The 16,404-nt window shown below is 43.8% G+C and overlaps 1 long non-coding RNA gene across 1 annotated transcript; it reads right to left on the minus strand.

The window, feature by feature from the left end:
- Positions 1-1,296: 1,296 nt before the first annotated feature.
- Positions 1,297-15,033, minus strand: LOC125482833. Its single transcript, XR_007261813.1, has 3 exons — positions 14,787-15,033; positions 8,187-8,273; positions 1,297-1,557 (listed from the first exon to the last, which is right to left on the minus strand). It is a non-coding gene; the product is annotated as an uncharacterized LOC125482833 (long non-coding RNA).
- Between the last annotated feature and the right edge of the window lie 1,371 nt (positions 15,034-16,404).

Genomic DNA, 16,404 nt, shown 5'->3' on the forward strand with positions numbered 1-16,404 from the left:
GATGCTTGTGATTGAATACCTTTGTTGTATCAATTGGCTAAGGTGAAATGTATTCTTTTATTTGAAATGTTGCTTGCCTGTTTGTTCACATTTAACTTACATTAATTCCAATTCATATTGAAGAAAATGTTTGAAAAGGTGAAATCTTATTCATAATTTCTTCTTTGATATTCTTTGATGCACTTCATTGTCTTAGTTAACCACTTTCCCCATGAGAATGAAACGCAACATTGATTCGGGTGGAACACCAAATTGAGCGCCTTAAAATTACAAAAGGTTTTGCGAGTGTGATTCCATTTGTCCATAAGATATAAGAGCATAAGTTGGCCATTCAGCCATTCAAGTCTGATCATCCATTCAATGAGGTTATGGCCAATCTGATAATCGTCAAATCCACTTTATCCCAGTAACTCTTGATTCTCTTATTGGTTAAAAAATCTGATGATCCTTAAAAAATCCTTGAATATACTGAACAACCCAACCTTTACACCTTCTGCAGTAAACAATTCTATAGATTCACCACACTCTGCGATAAATAATTCCTCATCATTGTCATCTCAAATGCATGTCCCTTTACAGTGAGATTTGCTTTTTAGCCCCATTTATTTTCCTCCACACTCTCTTTTCCAGTGATAGTTATTGTATTTATTTCCTATCTTGCTTATTTGGTAAAATTTGGCATGCTACCATCAAGATTAATGCAATGTATTTGCTATTTCCTAGTTCTGCATTTTTTTTTAACCCCAGCCTCATTCTCCAAGGTGCCCATGTTCATTTTAACCCCTCTTTTCCTTTTTCTTTCTTGCTAGTTTGGCTACAGTGGCAAGTTCCCAGACAGCTTGAGGAGTATACTCCGACCAGCAGTATGTTCTCAGTTTCTCTTTGTCTGCCATTGAAGGATTGGGATTTTGCAGTGTATTATTGGCTCAGTGGTCAGCACTACTGCCTCACATTGCCAGGAGCCCTTGTTCGACTCCACCCTTGGGCAACTGTGTAGAGTTTGCATGTTTGCCCTGTGTTTGCAATGGTTTTCTCCAGCTGATTCGGTTTCCTCCCACAATCCAAAGATGTGCAGGTTAGGTGGATGGGTCATGCCAGATAGCCCACAGTATCCAGGGACGAGCAGATTAGTTGGATTGGCCGTGGAAATACAGGGTTACAGGGATAAGGTAAGGGTGGTGGGTCTGTGTGGGATGGTCTTCAGAGGCGCGGTGTATACTCGATGGGCAAAATGGTTTGTTTCCACACTATAGGGATTCTATGATTATTCGCAATGAATATGACAGCACGTCATTATGAATTTCCTTAGTTTGTTATATGGTGTTTATCAGTAGCACACATATGTAATTGATACAATAAAGAAAATTTCATGAATTCCAAGGTTCAACCCAGTACAAATGGTTGGATTTGCAATCCACTTGAAGTATCGATGCAATGATGCCCTGTTGTAGTACTGTGATATCACCAGTCCAGTGAGCCTGTTTTGGTCTGTTCTGTATTCTGGACAGGATTTGTGCTTTCATTGTTCATGTGTACATGCCTTGCATACAAACAAATCTGCAAAGGGACAAATGCCCACAGTTATTCACATTAATAATTAAAATGCAACACATGAGACATCGTAATATTAGCTCAAGAAGCTTTTACCATGTACAAGAGAGCCAGCAGCCCAGGCTCTGCCTTCAGTTGGTACATGATAGTCAGGGTTGCCTTTGTATTCATAGTCAGTCATCAGAACTGCTTTTTCAAATCCCATGAGAGAAGGTAAATTTGTGAGGGCAGTACTTCACACTCTTGCCAAAACATTACAAAATCCATCTGATCGTGATTATTGAATTGGTGATTGTAGTAACTTTGCAGGTTTAGAAATTTTCTTTTGGAGATCCCAACTGCCTTGCATCTACCCATATGAGGTATTATTATGTACATAAATATCATTGTGAAGCATAAACAGAGTCCACAACTGAGAAATGTCAACTGATGAACATTGATTCTATTTTAGGCTTGTCTCATTGAGTGCTTATTGAATTACATGATACAATTCATAGACAAATCCGTCAACAAAACTGCTCTATGTCAGCATCTGCAGTTCTTTGTTTTTTTTCTTTACCAGCATTCATCATCTGCATCTTCCACCCATCTTCAACTCACACTATCAGCGTAGCCTTCTATTCTATTCTCCAACATACATTTATTTCCAAACATGCTACTCATCTCAACTATTCCTTGTGGTAGCATGTTCCAGATTCATTATTTGAAGAAGGAAATTTCGAATGAATTCTCTGACGGATTTATTAATCTTGAATCATACTATCTTATTTTCATGTCTTCTGGTTACTGTGTCTTCAATGATTAATATTTTTTGGTCAATCACACACTAAGGTTTAATAACCACTGCTTTTATTGTGACATAGGTTGGGAGCTGAAGGAAATGTAACAACTCAAAGTCAATGTGTTCATAAATGGAATTCTCGTTTTCGTAGAAAATTGCTCATTTGATACATCCAAGACATGACCTAATCCATACCAATTCAGGATGACACCTGATTTAAACAAATAACCAATGCTGCACATTGCAGAAGGAAGACTTGGCATTTGTCTTGAGTGGATGATAATGACAATTTGCACACATGCCTAAAATCTTGAACTTTTAAAATTGTTGCCGATAATCATCATGGAGTGACTGGACTGCATGTTTGCAGTCTAATGTTTTAAACAACAAGTCGATGCCTATATTACAGCTTTGGGAATTTTCATAATATTGTCATGATTTTGGATTCTTTGTTCATTATTCTTCAGATAAAGTCATTTTGTTATGTATTTTCTGCAAAAGTTGCTTAAAAGACATTTTCTTTGCAGTGTAACCCCGTGTGAAGTGCTGGACACTTAGTGGGGATATATTTGAAAAGTTGCACACATAAGAGCTCCTTCACCATTTGCAGGTTGAGACTGTCAGCACTAAATGCAGCGAAGAAGCAGCATTTGATTGGGTCAGAAGTGGTGTGGCCCAGGTCCAAGCCCAGAGGCTCTGCCATCAGGGAGGGGGCAGAAGTGAACCTACAAAAGGCAGTGTAGGGTTGTAAGGGTGGATTTTGGGAAGAAAGAGGAGCTGCAATGGGAAGGCAGGAACTTACAGGAGTGGTAGGAGCTGAGAGTGAGGTAGGGGGCTGTGAAGAGGGGAGAGAGGGTCTGCAAAAAGGTGTGATGGCCTCAAGGGAATTTGAGGGGTTAGAAAGGGGGGAAGAGAAGGGCTACAAAGTGGGAAGAGGAGCTACAATGGGGAGTGACTGCCCACAAAGGGGTCAGTTCCAAGGGTGAGTGAAGGTTCCTAATGGGTGTGATGGGCTGAAAAGGAGCGTAAGGGACCTTGGAGAGGAGGCTGTGGCCACAACAGGGAGACACTGGCTCTAAAGGTGTGGCAGTGGCTGAAAATTGGAGTGACCAGTTTTAAACCTTTTAACAAAGAACTACTCAGCCAAATGGGAATGAGGAAAGCCTAATATCAGAGAGCTGATGAATTCCTTGCAGATGAAGATAGAGTCTCTAAATTAAGGATTCAGATGTTCAAGGGCAATGATATAAGGGAAAATATTGTTGGTGCTATTGTAATCAACACTGTACGAATTTAATCAATAATTTTATTTCATAAGGATTTACATCTATGTGTTATCTCAAAGCATTTTATACATTGTGAACCGCTTTGAGGGATAGTGGCTGTGTTAGAGCCAAGCTCACAACTCGCTACCTGTAACGTCATCATACCACAGAAAGCATGTTCAGGGTAATAGCTTTTTGTCTATAGAAGCGTATTTTAGTTGTTTTAAAATGCATGTTGTCTTTTGGCAGTTTAAATGATGAAGTCTGGGAATTGCAGGTGCAACTCATAAGGAAAATATTATATTTCATGGAATGGTGATGATTTTTGAGGATATTGAAAAATTCTCGTCATTCAGCTTTTTTGAGTTCAGATACTACATACAATGAAATAGATAGAGAAATTAATGTTACTACATCATTTCATCATCTAATAAATGAATTAGTGCAAGTGAAAAAGGAGCCTCTGAAAAGTAGAGTAGCACCCAAAGATCAAAAAGTAGCCCTCAAAAAATCTAAAGACCGATTGAGAAAATTATATTATATTAAATTATAAACAACCAGAGGCCAGTTGTCAAAGGTTTTTGATGCCCATGTCACACCACCTGAAACCCAGGATCATCGAGAAACCCAGGCTACACGTGAGTGATGGGTGTTTAGTGGTCACAGGGTGGAATCACGGGTTAGAAGACTCAGCTGAAAGGGCAGAATGGCAGTTCTCAGTGGATCTTAATTTCCAATGTTGGATCCCCGATTGGGCACGGTGTGTCTTTGAATGAGGATCCACTTTGGAAGTCCACAAGTAAACTAATCAGCTTTGATTTTCTGCATGGTGAGTCCCCTGTCTCGGGTTGGATGAATTCCAGCAGCAATAAGAGTGACCCTTAAATAGAAATTATTTTCCTCTGAAGGGCTTGCAATTGTGACAGGGCCGGAAGGTCATCAATGAACCTTATGTATGAATCAAAGGTTGAGATGACGATTTCTTCACCAACCATCTTCTCACGTCAACATCCACTCATCATCAACTGTGCTTCTTGTGAAGGGAGTGATAATAAGAATTAAATCATGTGGAGAGCCAGAATAGACACAATGAGCTGAATGGCCTCGTAATGTGTGTAATTTAAATAATAAATCATGTCCATTAAAAAAAAGAGAAAAGAGAAGATATAAAATGTCAGAAAGGAATTGTAAAAGTAAATTTAGAATGTGAAGGATTGAGGCTCCACATATGTAAAATTTAGTTTTTAGCACCCAAAAAAATGAATGATAGAGTGGACATTTATTACAGTGGCACTTAAGTTGAAATGAACAATTTTTTTGCGGTGAGCTTAGTTTATATTTAGCATTGAAACACAGCAACTTAATGACATGATAATGGAATTTTTAATAATAAGAAGAGTCAATTTACTTCAATGGAATGGTTCTTCATTTTCTGTGATTTTTAGCCTCATTAAAGTCTAAGTCCAGAAGGAGGTGTTCAGGCCCATTCCTGTACCCCTTGGAATTTAATATAATTGATTTTAAAGGAAGGAGTACCAAACAGTATCTGCCAATTCACTCTTCTTGATTTTACTTATTCTGCTTAGGGAAGGTTAATGTTCAGGCAAGGAAAGATGACTTAGTGTAGTGATTGTAACAAAGTCAACCAAGTGGACCTCATAGAATATGAGTTCCCAGATTTGGGCTGTTTTTTTTTCCCCCTTATACATTCACAGGATGAGGGCGTCACTGACTGGGCAGCATTTATTGCCCATCCCTAATTGCCCAGAGGGCAGTTCAGAGTCAACCACATTGCTGTGGGTCTAGAGTCACATGTAGGCCAGACCAGGTAAGGATGGCAGTTTCCTTCCCTAAAGAGCATTAGTGAACCAGATAGGTTTTTCCAACAATCCATTTCCAATGGATTCATTCGACTCTTCATTCCAGATATTTATTGAGTTTGAATTCCACCATATGCCATGGCGGGATTCGAACCCGGATCCCCAGAACATTATCTGGGTCTCTGGATTAACAGTCCAGTGATAATACCATTAGGCCATCACCTCCTCAGCCAATCAGGGAGCCCTGGCTGACAAATACAAACAGGAGTGTCAGACTTCCTGTTCACTCTGAGAGCTGGCTCTGAGGGAGCTAGATCTATGTAAAGAACTTTGCATGTAAATAAAGGTGATTTGGTCATGGGATATGGGCTTCTGTGAAGTTATTTCAACTAGTTGAGCCATCATACTGTCTGCTGTCCCTCAGTTTGTGAATGACATCTTCAGGGTCATGAGATTTTACCGTGGATCTTCGTATCACTGAACAGATAGATTCTTGACCCAAAGGTATTTGGGCATATGGGGTAGTTTATTCCATGAGTTAGTAGGATCCAAAGTGTAGACTTTTCATCCTTTCCTTCTCTGATGCTTCATCATGAAGACTTTGTAATTCAAAATGTGGTGCAGCAGAATGCATAAGTTGTCCACATTTTGAACGATTGATAGGAAACTCCACGCTGTCATGAATTGTCATGATACTATAATTTATGGAGAGTTTCAGATTGTCTTTGAAATATTTTCATTTTCCTTGAAATGATGCCCATTTGAGAATTGAGAAAAGCACAGAACATTGCAGAGGAAATGTCTTACGCCTTCTGGACAAAGTGTTCACTCAATTGAAGTTGATTTTGCAGGGGTTAAAGTTGAATGTTTATGGGATTTTTTTTCAAGAAGGACATGAGCATTTATTCAATGGCCCTTGCAATTTTTTTATTCATTTGTGGGATGTGGGTGTTGCTGGCTGGGCCAGCATTTATTGCCCATCCCTAGTTGCCCTTGAGAAGGTGGCGGTGAGCTGCCTTCTTGAACTGCTGCAGTCCACCTGCTGTGGGTTGACCCACAATACCCTTAGGAGGGAATTCCAGAATTTTTACCCAGTGACAACGAAGGAACAGCAATATGTTTCCAATTCAGGATGGTGAGTGGTTTGAAGGGGAACTTGAAGGTGGTGATGCTCCCATGTATCTGCTGCCCTTGTCTTTCTAGATGGAAGTAGTCGTGGGTTTGGAAGGTGCTGTCTGAGGATCTTTGGTAAATTAAACTGGAGGATGTGGCAGAGGAATAACTGATGAGTTTTCTCTCAAGCTCTAATGTGTTATTGACAAACAATCCAGTTCTCACTGCAATACAGGCGTATTGGTAACATCAACTGCTCCACACACCAGTCTTTGTTGGTTTATAGTGATCTTTATTGTCAAACAGCTGCTGCCATAGTGTGCAGAGGACTGAGCTATTGCAACTGATCTGGTGTTCATTCTCCATAACAATAGAGGCCTTTTGGTTGGACCTGCTGCCAAGGTGAAAAAGTGCCCAGCAAGTCCCAGATCCTCTCCTTCCACGTATAGCAGAGGTTGAGAAAAGGAACAAAGAAGTGCCAGAGAAACTACACAGGTCTGGCAGAATCCAAGGAGTGGAAAACAGAGCTACTGTTTCGAGTCCATTGACTCATCTTTGCCTCTGACACTCCTCTGGAGATTCCTCTGGACACTCTAAGGCTGTACAGTGTTTCTGAGAGAATTTCCTCAGCCACAGGAAGTGAATAATTCAGAAGAAGGCTTGTCAGAATCTTTCTTGCAATACATAATGAGGAAGTACTCCACTGGCCTCCACCTTGTGACTTATCTACGTTCTTGAAGATATTTACAATTTTCACATTCCTAAACTTTTGACTGGGTGGTGAAGGGAGTCATTTTCCTCCCAAATCTTTAGGATGAACGCACGGGTACTTGATGTGAACAAAAGGCCCTGCTGGTTTGAAGACCACAGATGGAATACTGTCAAGGCCAAAGGTATTGTCTGACACCATCTATTTGACTGCATGTTACAGTTCTCCTGTTGATGCTCATGTCCCCTTGGATTTTACTACAGAGTACTGGGGGATTGCCTGGAGAGTAGTAGCTACCTCTGTGGATTCACAGGTGAGAATTTGTTGAAAACCCTTCTTTCAGCCTTGGTGAACGGTATTCTTAAGAAGAGAAATGCATTCTGTAAGCAAAGGGGATTTAACCAATTTGATCTTGACATGTAAGTGGCCCTGGTGGCTTCAAAAAAGCCTCACATGACATAATTTCAGCAGAGTGTTGCATATTTTTTGGGCTTTCACTTCTCACTGTATGTCTATGGGTGCCATCTTTGATCTATGGAAGTGTTGCCATCTTCCATTCCAGTTTTGCAGGCTGCTCAATTTTCTTTAAGGAGGCCAAATATTTCAATAAGATTCTCATCGAAATGGTCCTGTCTTCGTTAAAGTCAAAATCCAGGAAGGAGGCCCATTGGAAATTGTTACCGTTGATTTTAATGGAAGGAATATCAGACTGATTCCGCCATCCTTCATCCCCTGTAATTCTCCATCCTGCACTTTTTTGTACTCTGCCTAGTTAACGTGTAATGTCTAGGCATAAATACATGACTAGTTCAATTTCTGTTATCCGAGGTAGGGCAGCAAATTGGACACCTGATCATTTTAGATAGGACAGGTGGAAACTTGGTCATAAAGGTAAAATTTAAGCCGTCTATTAAAAGACAAGTAAGAGAGAGAATGGGATACTCAACCCTTTAGATCATGACCACTTTTACTTTGATTGTAGGGCTGGACTGAGTTATCTGATCTCATTCAGAATCGCGGTTGAGCTGTTAAACCTAGTTACAGATTGAAAGAACAATAAGTAAGTCAGATTGCATCTCCACACTTCACGAGGAGCAGAAGTAAGCTATTTGGCCCCATCAGTCTTCTCCATCATTCAACAAGGTCATGGTTCTCTATTAGCATTTTGAATTCCTCATTCTCATATACTTCCTTTGATTCCCTCATCTAACAAATACCTACACCTTAACAATATTCAGTAACCCTGCTTGAGCTACTTTCTGATACAGACACTTCCAAAGTAACACAGTCGTCTGAGTTTTTCAGCTAATAAACCTGGGAAAACTCCACTGAAACATCTCCAATGCATTAAATTGTGGCAATGGGAAAGATCACATGGATGTGGAAAGCATGTTTACCCTTGTTCAGATGAGGAACATCATTTTTAAATTAAATGTCACCTTTTCAGGAAAAAGATGAATGGATTTTCAGTTGTTTCAGCGGCGGGAGTCCGGGAGGAAGCGCGAGGGCAGCCTGGGAAGGGAAGCTTTTCGATTATAAAAGTCTTACCTTGCGTGACTCCATTTTTGGAGTGAGTAAGTGAGGTAATATATTTGGGCGGTTGCTTTACCCGAAACACTACCTAGGTAGTGTCTCCCACCCATCCTCCTCCTCTAACCAAAAAAAAAGGTTCTGAGCGCTGATTTGGTAAGGCTACTAGTTTTTTTAGTTTTTTTTTATAATAGTCTGTTTGGGAATTCAGAACAGTGGGAATGGATGTTAGGGCAGTTGCATGCTCCCCCTGTAGAATGTGGGAGGTAAGGGTCACCACTAGTGTCCCCACTGACTTCATCTGCAGGAAGTGCACCCTACTCCAGCTCCTCAGAAACCGCGTTAGGGAACTGGAGCTGGAGCTGGATGAACTTCGGATCATTCGGGAGGCTGAGGGGGTAATTGAGAGGAGTTACAGGGAGGTAGTCACACCTCAGGTACAGGAAAAAAGTAGATGGGTTACAGTCAGGGGACGGAAAGGGAACAAGCAGACAGTGCAGGGATCCCCTGTGGCCATTCCCCTCAAAAACAAGTATACCGTTTTGCATACTGTTGGGGGGGACGACTTACCAGGGGTAAGCCATGGGGTACAGGTCTCTGGCACAGAGTCTGTCCCTGTTGCTCAGAAGGGAAGGCGGGAGAGGAGGAGAGCATTAGTCATTGGGGACTCCATAGTTAGGAGGACAGATAGGAGATTCTGTGGGAACGAGAGAGACTCGCGGTTGGTGTGTTGCCTCCCAGGTGCCAGGGTCCGTGATGTCTCGGATCGTGTTTTCGGGATCCTTAAGGGTGAGGGGGAGCAGCCCCAAGTCGTGGTCCACATAGGCACCAACGACATAGGTAGGAAAAGGAATGGGGATGTAAGGCAGAAATTCAAGGAGCTAGGGTGGAAGCTTAGAGCGAGAACAAACAAAGTTGTTATCTCTGGTTTGTTACCCATGCCACGTGCTAGCAAGGCGAGGAATAGGGAGAGAGAGCAGTTGAACACGTGGCTACAGGGATGGTGCAGGAGGGAGGGATTCAGATACATGGATAATTGGGGCTCATTCTGGGGTAGGTGGGACCTCGACAAACGGGATGGTCTACATCTGAACCAGAGGGGTACCAATATCCTGGGGGGGAAATTTGCTAATGCTCTTCGGGAGGGTTTAGACTAATTCAGCAGGGGGATGGGAACCTGAATTGTAGCTCCAGTGTACAGGAGGTTGAGAGTAGTGAAGTCATGAATAAGGTTTCAAGGTCGCAGGAGTGTACCGGCAGGCAGGAAGGTGGTTTGAAGTGTGTCTACTTCAATGCCAGGAGCATCCGGAATAAGGTGGGTGAACTTGCAGCATGGGTTGGTACCTGGGACTTCGATGTTGTGGTCACTTCGGAGACATGGATAGAGCGGGGACAGGAATGGTTGTTGCAGGTTCCGTGGTTGAGATGTTTCAGTAAGATCAGGGAAGGTGGTAAAAGAGGGGGAGGTGTGGCATTATTAGTCAAGGACAGTATTACGGTGACAGAAAGGACATTTGATGAGGACTCGTCTACTGAGGTAGTATGGGCTGAGGTTAGAACCAGGAAAGGAGAGGTCACCCTGTTGGGAGTTTTCTATAGGCCTCCGAAAAGTTCCAGAGATGTAGAGGAAAGGATTGCAAAGATGATTCTGGATAGGAGGGAAAGTAACAGGGTAGTTGTTATGGGGGACTTTAACTTTCCAAATATTGACTGGAAATGCTATAGATCGAGTACTTTAGATGGGTCAGTTTTTGTCCAATGTGTGCAGGAGGGTTTCCTGACACAGTATGTAGATAGGCCAACAATAGGCGAGGCCACATTGGATTTGGTACTGGGTAATGAACCAGGCCAGGTGTTAGATTTGGAGGTAGGTGAGCACTTTGGTGATAGTGACCACAATTCGGTTACGTTTACTTTAGCGATGGAAAGGGATAGGTATATACCACAGGGCAAGAGTTATAGCTGGGGGAAAGGCAATTATGAGGCGATTAGGCAAGATTTAGGATGGAGAAGGAGACTGCAGGGGCTGGGCACAATTGAAATGTGGAGCTTGTTCAAGGAACAGCTGCTGCGTGTCCTTGAGAAGTATGTACCTGTCAGGCAGGGAGGAAGTGGTCGAGCGAGGGAACCGTGGTTTACTAAAGAAGTTGAATCTCTTGTCAAGAGGAAGAAGGAGACTTATGTAGAGATGAGGCATGAAGGCTCAGCTAGGGCGCTTGAGAGTTACAAGTTAGCCAGGAAGGACCTAAAGAGAGAGCTAAGAAGAGCCAGGAGGGGAAATGAGAAGTCTTTAGCAGGTAGGATCAAGGAAAACCCTAAAGCTTTCTATAGGTATGTCAGGAATAAAAGAATGACTAGAGTAAGATTAGGGCCAGTCAAGGACAGTAGTGGGAAGTTGTGCGTGGATTCCGAAGAGATAGGAGAGGCGCTAAATGAATATTTTTCGTCAGTATTCACACAGGAAAAAGACAATGTTGTCGAGGAGAATACTGAGATACAGGCTATTAAACTAGATGGGATTGAGGTTCATAAGGAGGAGGTGTTAACAATTCTGGAAGGTGTGAAAATAGATCAGTCCCCTGGGCCGGATGGGATTTATCTGAGGATTCTCTGGGAAGCTAGAGAGGAGATTGCAGAGCCTTTGGCTTTGATCTTTATGTCGTCATTGTCTTCAGGAATAGTGGCAGAAGACTGGAGACTAGCAAATGTTGTCCCCTTGTTCAAGAAGGGGAGTAGAGACAACCCTGGTAATTATAGACCAGTGAGCCTTACTTCGGTTGTGGGTAAAGTGTTGGAAAGGATTATAAGAGATAGGATTTATAATCATCTAGAAATGAATAACTTGATTAGGGATAGTCAACACGGTTTTGTGAAGGGTAGGTTGTGCCTCACAAACCTTACTGAGTTCTTTGAGAAGGTGACCAAACAGGTGGATGAGGGTAAAGCGGTTGATGTGGTGTATATGGATTTCAGTAAAGCATTTGATAAGGTTCCCAATGGTAGGCTATTGCAGAAAATACAGAGGCATGGGATTGAGGGTGATTTAGCAGTTTGGATCAGAAATTGGCTAGCTATAAGAAGACAGAGGGTGGTGGTTGATGGGAAATGTTCATCCTGGAGTTCAGTTACTAGTGGTGTACCTCAAGGATCTGTTTTGGGGCCACTGCTGTTTGTCATTTTCATAAATGACCTGGATGAGGGCATAGAAGGATGGGTTAGTAAATTTGCGGATGACACCAAAGTCGATGGAGTTGTGGATAGTGCGGAAGGATGTTGCAGGTTACAGAGGGACATAGATAAGCTGCAGAGCTGGGCTGAGAGGTGGCAAATGAAGTTTAATGCGGAAAAGTGTGAGGTGATTCACTTTGGAAGGAGTAACAGGAATATAGAGTACTGGGCTAATGGTAAAATTCTTGGTAGTGTGGATGAACAGAGAGATCTCGGTGTCCATGTGCATAGATCACTGAAAGTTGCCACCCAGGTTGACAGTGTTGTTAAGAAGACGTACGGTATATTAGGTTTTATTGGTAGAGGGATTGAGTTTCGGAGCCATGAGGTCATGTTGCAGCTGTACAAAACTCTGGTGCGGCCGCACTTGGAGTCTTGCGTACAGTTCTGGTCACCGCATTATAGGAAGGATGTGGAAGCATTGGAAAGGGTGCAGAGGAGATTTACCAGGATGTTGCCTGGTATGGAGGGAAGGTCTTATGAGGAAAGGCTGAGGGTTTTGAGGCTATTTTTGTTAGAGAGAAGAAGGTTAAGAGGTGACTTAATAGAGACATACAAGATGATCAGAGGATTAGATAGGGTGGACAGTGGGAGCCTTTTTCCTCGGATGGTGATGGCTAGCACGAGGGGACATAGCTTTAAATTGAGGGGTGATAGGTATAGGACAGATGTCAGAGGTAGGTTCTTTACTTAGAGAGTAGTAAGGGCGTGGAATGCCCTGCCTGCAAAAGTAGTAGACTCGCCACCTTTAAGGGCATTTAAATGGTCATTGGATAAACATATGGATAATAATGGAATAGTTTAGGTTAGATGGGCTTCAGATTGGTTTCACAGGTCGGCGCAACTTCGAGGGCCGAAGGGCCTGTACTGCGCTGTAATGTTCTATGTTCTATGTTCTCTCTCAGAGGGTTGCTTAACTTTGGAACTTTCTGCCTCAGAATGCAATGGAGGTGGGATCATTACAATTTTTTTTAAGGCAGAGGTGGACAGATTCTTGTTAGGCAAAGGAATTCACAGTTATTGGAGATAGATGGGAATATGGAATTTGAAACATAAGTAGATCAGCCATAATCTCTTTGAATGGCAGAGCAGGCTTGAAGGGTCAAATGGTCAATTTCTGCTCTTAATTTGGGGTGGCACAGTGGTTAGTGCTGCTGCCTCACAGCACCAGGGAGCCATGTTTGATTCCAGCCTTGGGTGACTGTGTGCAGTTTGCACATTTTCCTCGTGTCGGTATGGATTTCCTCCCACAGCCCAAAGATGTGCAGGTCAGGTGGATTGGCCATGCTAAATGCGGAGTTACAGGAATGAGGTAGATCTAGGTGCATGCTATTCAGAGGATCGGTGCAGACTTGATGGACCGAATGGCTTCTACGTGCACTGTTGGGATTCCATGATTCTAATTCATTTGCTCGTATGTTCACATATCAAGAATTTTGGAGTGCGTGGGAGGGTCAGTGCTGACGCAATGGGCCAAATGGCCTCTTTCTGCATTGTAGGGATTCTACAAACTTGCTCTCTCACCCAGGTGACAGAGGCAAAATCTTTGATGGTCAGAATTTCAAGACCACAATGCACCACTAGCTGATGAAAGCTCTTTGCTGCAGATGATGATACATGATCTAGTCTTTCCACAAAAAAACAGGAATGTTTGGACCCTTACTGATGACAGAGTGATGGGGTCTAATTGGAGTTGGCTGAAGTGTTTGAGGTTGATACGTTTTTGGTGGGGTGGAAAGTGAGGACAGGGGGACCCTCTCTGTATTAGGTTTGGAGGGGGATGTGGTTTAGAGCTGTGGAGTGCGGAATGGAAGAGGAATGGTGGAGGGCTGTCTGGATAACAGAGGGGAAGACAAGAAGCTGTTTGTTAAAGGAGGACTTCCAGGATGCTTAGGAGTGGGTCAGAGCAGATGCAATGGAGGTAGAGGAATTGGGAAAAAAGGATGGAGTTTTTACAGGATACAGGGTGGGAGAAGAGGTAATCTAGGTAGTTGTGGAAGTCTGTGCATTTTTAGTAGATGTCAGTCTGTAAACTGTTGCCAGAAATGGGAAATGAAGAGGCGAAGAAAGGGAGGGGAGGTGTCTGAGATGACCAAGTGGAAGTTGTTAGCGAAGTTGATGAACTGCTCCAGTTCAGCCTGGGTGCAGGATGCAGCACTGATGCAGTCATCGATGTAAGGGCGGAAAAGCTGGGGAACAGTGCCGGTGTATGTACTGAAGAGAGACTGTTTGACATAATCAACAAAGTACCTTTGATTCCAGCATCTGCAGCTTTTTTGTCTCTAACCAAGTTTATACCACTGCAAAGTCTCTTCAAAGGAAGCCCACTTTGAAGAAGTTCTCTGCCTCCCTCTGAGTGAGACCTTTCTTCACTACCACACTGCTGTGACCTCTTCAGCCCTTCAGCTATTCAACAACACCATGACATTCCTCAGCTCCTGTCTTCACAACCATCTCATCCCTCAAGGCCTACAGATACATTTTAATCACTGAAAATTTGGACCCACCTTTGATGCTCCAAACTCACAACACCTTCAATGCCTCCAGAAACAATCCTGTCTCTGGATTCTCTGCTCAACCCTCTCTGAAATGCACCGGCAACTCCACTCCCTCTCCTCATCCCTCCATCAGCTCAAGACCTCCCTTTCCCAAACTTGCGGAGGACCTCTACTCCTCTATATTCAATGCAGATCCACACGCTCAACAAACGATTTTTCTGCTTCATATCGGACATTAAAAATCATAAGTTTGCAAGACTGTCCTGTACTCACCTCCAGTCAACCACTCACCATTCAAAATCCAAGCCCTGTTTGCTGCCACCTGCAGGCCACCCATGCTGTTGCGGCCATTAGGCACATGCAGACCTCTTCCAGCACTGGGTGTCTCCGGTCTTGTGCTACCTCCCACTCGGATGCCACTTCCGGCACCAGTCCAGCTCCTGAGACTCTGCAAACATCAACCGGTACCCACAGGAACTCACGTTCAACCTCCATCTCTGCTCCAGACAACTCCACAAACGCTGCCTCAGATTCCAATGGCAAAAGGACTGGGACCTGCCTCAACTTCCGTGAAACTTCCACCTCCACTTCAGACTCCGCCCACTCTCCAATCAACACATGGACTCCTACCCCCAGGGTCAGCCCTGGGTCCTACTGCCCACCTGCAGCTAGCCAGCGCATCTGTCCCTCCTCACCTGTACACCCCCACAATACATCCCAACCATCCACCTCTCCTCCGTCCTCTTTACCTCATCTCTCCCACACCCCTACTCCCATCCAATCCTCCATCCCATTCCCCAGCCAACTGCCCTCCCACTCTCCTTTCCATCCCCCCCACCACACCATGTCCAATCCTCACCCATCCCTTGCTATTGCCCTTTCCCCCTCCCCTCCTTCAGCCTCCTCGAGATCCCCCAAAACTCCACCCTGGAACCTCGCCACATATTAACCACACCCCCCCCCCCCCCCCCCCACCCCGACCTCAAACTCTCTGAGGCCGAACGGTCTGCACTCAGTTAAGGGCTCACAATCATGCCCCTCCACCCCTACATCAATGAGTTCCGTGCCTGCCACAATGTGGAGCTCCTCTTCCACCGCCTCTAGCTCCCTACCTCCTGCTTTGATAAAGACTCCCAATCACTGTCCAGAGACCCCTTCTCCCCCCTCCACTCTTCTTTCTCCTCTTGGGCACCCTCTGCAGGCCTCTTACCCGCCCTAGAGCTCTTTGGGATTATGTTCCGCATGGATTGGTTGGATCAAAGTGTCTGTTTCCATGCTGTATGACTCTATGATTCTATGAGTCTATAAATGACCAGACATCTATTTCAGCTGGTGACAGCTTCATTGACATTGGGCAGGAATTCTCTTACTCTTCAAATATGGCCAAAGAGTTTTCTATGGTGATTTGAGGGGGCAATTTAATATTTTGTTGAATTTTTAAGACATTGTATTAGTATTTTAATTATACATCTGCTTCTAAAAGAGATTTTTATTTCCTAATTTCATAGAATCCCTCCAGTGTAGAAGCAGGGCATTCAGTCCATCAAGTCCACACTGACCCTCCAAAGAGCATCCTGCCGAAACCCAACCCTTTGCCCTATCCCTGTAACCCTGCATTCCCCATGTCTGACCCACCTAGCCTGAACATCCCTGGTCACTATAAGCAATTTAGCATGGCCAATCCACCCACCCTGCATACCTTTGGACAGTGGGAGGAAACCGGAGCACCCAGAGGAAACCCACGCAGTCACAGGGAGAATGTGCAAACTCCACACAGACAATCACCCGAGGCTGGAATCAAACCCGGGTCCATGGCGCTGTGAACTAATTACTGAGCCACTGTGCTGCCCTTTGTGAATAATAACTTGCCTGTTTCTCCCAGTTAGCAACATTTCGGCCTCCAATTTTA

Source organism: Rhincodon typus, chromosome 3 (genome assembly GCF_021869965.1).
Source record: "Rhincodon typus isolate 14 chromosome 3, sRhiTyp1.1, whole genome shotgun sequence".
Classification (NCBI taxonomy): Eukaryota; Metazoa; Chordata; class Chondrichthyes; order Orectolobiformes; family Rhincodontidae; genus Rhincodon; species Rhincodon typus.